The sequence below is a fragment of the Heteronotia binoei genome, chromosome 19 (genome assembly GCF_032191835.1).
Source record: "Heteronotia binoei isolate CCM8104 ecotype False Entrance Well chromosome 19, APGP_CSIRO_Hbin_v1, whole genome shotgun sequence".
Lineage (NCBI taxonomy): Eukaryota > Metazoa > Chordata > Lepidosauria > Squamata > Gekkonidae > Heteronotia > Heteronotia binoei.
In genome coordinates this window covers 5,222,882-5,228,655 of record NC_083241.1, presented here as the reverse complement: position 1 = coordinate 5,228,655, position 5,774 = coordinate 5,222,882, and the positions used below count along the sequence as shown (strand labels likewise).

Genomic DNA, 5,774 nt, shown 5'->3' with positions numbered 1-5,774 from the left:
ATATAACTAGCACCATCTTGGTCATTGCTGAAGAGTTGGTTGGCAGTTCAAGGTCATCAGAAAGCGGAAGTGGGGAGGGAAATGGCGGCTGGGCACTCCATTATTCCTTACAGAGACCGATTCCCATAGGGTATAATGGAGAATTGATTCATGAGTATCTGAGGCTCTGGGTGGGGACTGTTTTTTAAGATAGAGGCACCAAATTTGCAGGATAGCTTCTGATGCCTCTCTTCAAAAGACCCTCCAAGTTTCAAAAAGATTAGACCGGGGTCCAATTCTATGAGTCCCAAAGAAAGTGGCCCTATCCTTCATTATTTCCAAAGGAGGGAAGGCATTTAAAAGCAGCATGGTCCCTTTAAATGGGATGGCCAGAACTCCCTTTGGAGTTCAATTATGCTTCTCACACTCTTGCTCCTGGCTCCACCCCCAGATATTTCTTGAATTGCACTTGGCAACCCTATGACAACTGTTCTCCAGACGACTGAGATCAGTTCCCTGGAGAAAACGGCTCCTTTGGAGGGTGGATTGCAGTGCATGACTTCTTTGCTGACAGGGCCAGATGGGGGGGGCACAGAGGGGGGTACTTGCCCCGGGTGCCACCAGAGGGGGGGGGCACCAAATTGGGTATGGAGTTCATTCTATTCTATGGGCCCATAAGGTAGAATGAGCCCATAAGGGGGGGCGCCATTTTTTAATTCCCCCCCTCAAAAAACATGTAGATCCGGTCCTGTTTGCTGAGCACCCTCCCCTCCCCATACCCCACCTTTCCTAGGGTCCACCCCCAAATCTCCAGAAGGATTGCCAAATCCAATCCAAGAAAGATCTGGGGAAATTGGGGGTGGAGCCAGGAGACTTTGGGGGTGGAGCCTGGAGCAAGGCTGTGTCAAGCACAATTGAACTCCAAAGGGAGTTCTGGCCATCGCATTGAAAGAGACCGCACACCTTTAAAAATGCCTTCCTTCCATTGGAAATAATGGAGGATGGGGCACCTTTTGGGGGCTCATAGAATTGGACCCCATGGTCCAATCCTTTTGAAACTTGGAGGGTGTCCTGAGGAGAGGCATCAGATGCTACGCTGAAAATTTGGTGCCTCTACCTCAAAATACAGCCTTCCGGGGCTCCAGATACCCACGGATCAATCCTCCATTATACCCAATGGGAATCAATCTCCATAATGGCGTGCTCAGCAGATATTTCCCTCCCTGCCCTCCATTTGCTGATGACCCTGAAGCGGGGGGGAAGGTCTCCAAACCAGGGGATCCCCTGCCCCCACCTTCAGCTCTCAAAATGATCGTGTTAAAAGCCCATTCAATTGGATGTATTGTATGGGGTTTCAGCCTAGAAGAATTTTGGTCATTGTTATACCTTTAAGAAACAAATATGTAACACAGCTGCATGGAATTATCAGAACAGTCTTTAAGCAGAGGTAGGGTTTCAGTCTTTTACATAGGCCATTGCCAGTAGACTCTTAAGAGATTTTTGCGTTTAGTAGAGGCCCAGGACTGGCCTGTTTTGAATCTTACACTTAAACGGCTTGAGTAAATTTGCTGTCAAAGGGATGGCTGGCTCAAAATAAAAATGAAAAATAATGAAAAATAATTAAATAGAGAGAGCAAAAGACCAATTGGCCATTCAAAAGAACAGCTTGCTTCCAATCAGAATATTGTAGAGAGCCTTAAAGGCCAGCAAACTCCGGAAGCCTTGTGCATCTGGTCAAAAAAAATAAGTTTGGACTGGCTTTAGCTCCTAAGAGAAGCACACGCACTGAAGTGTTACTGAGTGGCAAGTTTTTTACAGCAATATAAAATCTCAAGTATCATGTATTTCCATTCAGCTTTGTGGTATGCCATGTGGTTTGTATTTTGGTTTATTCCAGGATGAAAGAACTTGAAGATGGTGTAGAAGAGCATTTACATTGGGTTGTAACAAAAAGGCTGGTAGCCCTGGAAGAATGGTATGTAAGATTACTCCTGAGGAAGTCCACTGACAAAACCAGCTAACATCCGGGTGCTCATAGGACTTTTTTTGTCATATTGAAATGTGAAAATGGATCTCTGTCATAATATGACAGTTTTCTGGAGTTTGCTGGCCTTTAAGGCTCTCTACAATATTTTGATTGGAAGCAAGCTGTTCTTTTGGATGGCCAATTGGTCTTCTGCTGTCTGTGTTCAATTATTTTTAATTATTTGGGCAAGATTATTGAAAGGGCTGTGGCAGTGCAGCTGCAGAGTTTTCTGGATGACGCTTCCGTGCTAAACCCACATCAATCCGGTTTTTGTCCGGGTCACGGGACGGAGACGGTACTGGTCGCCCTCACAGATGACCTCCAGAGACACCTGGATAGAGGTGGCTCGGCAGTGCTGATGTTATTAGACCTGTCGGCAGCGTTCGACACGGTTGATCATCAATTACTGACCTGTCGCCTCACCATGCTGGAATCCAGCGGTTAGCATTGCAGGGGCTTTCCTCCTTTCTCCAGGACAGAGGGTGGCACTAGGAAAAGAACTATCTTGGCGACACCCATTTATTTGTGGAGTGCCGCAGGGAGTGGTTCTTTCTCCGAAGTTATTTAACATCTACATGCGCCCCCTCGCCCAGGTTGTCCAGAGGCATGGGCTGGGTTGTCACCAGTACGCTGATGACACCCAGCTCTACCTGTTGAAAGGTGGTCAGTCCGATTCCACCATGGAAGATCTGTCCACAGCATTACAAGCTGTGGCGGGGTGGCTCAGGCTGAGTGGACTGAAATGAAATCCGACGAATACAGAGGTTTGTATCTAAGTCACCTCGAGATTAGATTACTGCCATGCCCTCTACATGGGGCTGCCCTTGTACCAAATCCGGCGACTCCAGCTAGTGCAGAATGCTGCAGCCAGTTGCTAATTTACGGGAGCACATTCAGCCTGTGCTGAAAGCACTGCACTGGCTACCGATAGCGTACCGGATTCGCTTCAAGGTACTGGTTATCACCTTTAAAGCCCTATATGGCCAGGGTCCTGCATACCAGGAAGGACGGTGGCTCAGTAGTAGAGCATCTGCTTGGGAAGCAGAAGGTCCCAAGTTCAATCCCTGGCATCTCCAAAAAAGGGTCCAGGCAAATAGGCATGAAAAACCTCAGCTTGAGACCCCGGAGAGCCGCTGCCAGTCTGAGAAGACAATACTGACTTTGATGGACCCAGGGTCTGATTCAGTATAAGGCAGCTTCATATGTTCATATGTACCTTAGGGACCACCTTTCCCCATATATGCCCCAGCGAGCACTTCGGTCCGGAACCCAAAACTGGTTGATGGTCCCCAGCATCAAAGAAGCTAGGCTTGCATCAACAAGAGCCAGGGCCTTTTCCATCGCTGCTCCTAGCTGGTGGAATTAGTTGCCGCAGGAGGTGAGGGCCCTGTGAGAGCTCCCACAGTTCCTCAGGGCCTGCGAAACGGCACTCTTCCGCCATGCTTTTTCATAATGACATCTACAGCGATGGATTGGGCCCAGAAACACCACCAGTGGCTTGTCTGGGACCTACAGAAGGTTAAAAATCAACCAGTCTGATTACCACTACTATCATCTTGTTAGGGTTTGTAGAATCTTTCGGGCTCAAGTGCCGTGTTCTACTGGAGAAAGTATTCCTTCCGGACGTTTCGTTCTCAGCTGCGGAGAACATCCTCAGTGGCGTTGCAGCCGGAGCAGGCGCTCAGACCTTCTTGGCTGCTGTGCATTGAGTGGGGCCAGGGCTGCTGGAGAGCTGCTATTTGTAGGCTAGAGGGGGTGTGATGAAAGGGCAATTGGTTTGTGGATGTGCCCATTGTCTGGAAGGAAAACTTTCTCCAGTAGAACACGGCACTTGATCCCGAAAGATTCTACAAACCCTAATGATGTGACCAGCCGTGAAAACCTGAAATCTTTGATATCATCTTTTTGTTCAGATACATCGAATTAGCAACAGTTTTTTTAAATGTTTTAACGTTTTTATATTTAAAAATTGTTTATATTTACTGTTAAATGGTTGGGCCTGCTGTCGTTGACCCTCAAACCGTTAGCCGCCCTGAGCCTGCCTTGACAGGAAGGGCGGGATATAAATTAAATAAATAAAAAGATATCTGCAAAGGTTTCGAAATGATTTTCATAAATATTGTTAGCCAGCACATCACAGTACGGGGAGGGATGGTGGCTCAGTGGCAGAGCATCTGCTTGGGAAGCAGAAGGTCCCAGGTTCAATCCCCGGCATCTCCAACTAAAAAGAGTCCAGGCAAGTAGGCATGAAAAACCTCAGCTTGAGACCCTGGAGAGCCGCTGCCAGTCTGAGTAGACAAGACTGACTTTGATGGACCGAGGGTCTGATTCAGTAGAAGGCAGCTTCTTATGTTCATATGTCTGGGGAAGGGACGGTGGCTCAGTGGTAGAGCACCTGCTTACTAAGCAGAAGGTCCCAGGTTCAATCCCTGGTATCTCCAACTAAAAAGGGTCCAGGCAAGTAGGCATGAAAAACCTCAGCTTGAGACCCTGGAGAGCTGCTGCCAGTCTGAGTAGACAAGACTGACTTTGATGGACCGAGGATCTGATTCAGTAGAAGGCAGCTTCAGATGTTCATATGTCTAGGGGAGGGACGGTGGCTCAGTGGTAGAGCACCTGCTTGGTAAGCAGAACGTTCCAGGTTCAATCCCCGGCATCTCCAACTAAAAAGGGTCCGGGCAAGTAGGCATGAAAAACCTCAGCCTGAGATCCTGGAGAGCTGCTGCCAATCTGAGTAGACAATACTGACTTTGATGGACTGAGGGTCTGATTCAGTAGAAGGCACCTTCATATGTTCAGTACTTGCTTCTCGCATTGGCAACCCTAATCTCCATGCATTTCCTCACCCAGGGCTAGCAACTGTACATCTTTCAGGGGCCTCCCTCTCTCAGCTGCTCAGCTGCTGTCTAAACTGAAAGAGAGACGTTGTGTGTATTTTCAGCACTTTGGCCTTGCCCTCGAACACCAGAGAAGCTATAAATAACCACACCATTGTTCAGGGCCCTGCAGCCTCAACTAGCCCCACAAGGCCAGAGATCTGCTAATCAAGAGGGGGGGGGGCTCCAAGAAATGTAGCAAGAATAACCCAATCGCATTCCGGGCCCGACGCACCCCGAACCCCTTCATCAATCATTTAGAAATGCACCATCTTTGCACCACCCTCGACATTGTGTGTCTACACACCCCTCTCTGCAATTTCCACTAAATATCACTTTGGATTCTGCAATTTGGGTTCCAAACAATAATTAAAAGCCGGAGGTTAACAAGGCAACACAACACTTGCAGATTTCCCAAAAAAGAAAGGGTTCGCACTGCTTCCAACAGGCTCACAAACCCCACGCTGGAAGTTCCCACGCCCTCAGAGCAATTATGGGAAATACATCGGCTTGCCTTTGAGCAGTCCAATTAAATTTGTCACAAACAAAGCTATTGTCTTACGGCTGGGAAGGGGTGGAGGAGAATTGCTAACGAGATCATTGTGTGCTAATTGGGCTGTCGCACATTCACCTGTGAAGAAAGATAGATGGATTTTTTTTGTAGAAAAAGTCCAGCAGAAGTTCATTTGCATATTAGGACACACCCCCTTACATCACCAGGGGCCCCGTGGCACAGAGTGGTAAAGCTGCAGTACTGAGGTCTGAACTCACGACCTGAGTTCGATTCTGGCAGCAGCTGGATTCAGGTAGCTGGCTCAAGGTTGACTAAGCCTTCCATCCTTCCGAGGTTGGTAAAATGAGTAGAAGAAGATGAAGAAGATATTGGATTTATA

The 5,774-nt window shown here is 47.9% G+C and overlaps 1 non-coding gene across 1 annotated transcript; it reads left to right on the top strand.

Moving 5' to 3' along the window:
* Positions 1–4,379: 4,379 nt before the first annotated feature.
* TRNAS-ACU (transfer RNA serine (anticodon ACU)) lies at positions 4,380–4,446 on the top strand. Its single transcript has one exon. It is a non-coding gene; the product is annotated as a tRNA-Ser (tRNA).
* Positions 4,447–5,774: the final 1,328 nt, after the last annotated feature.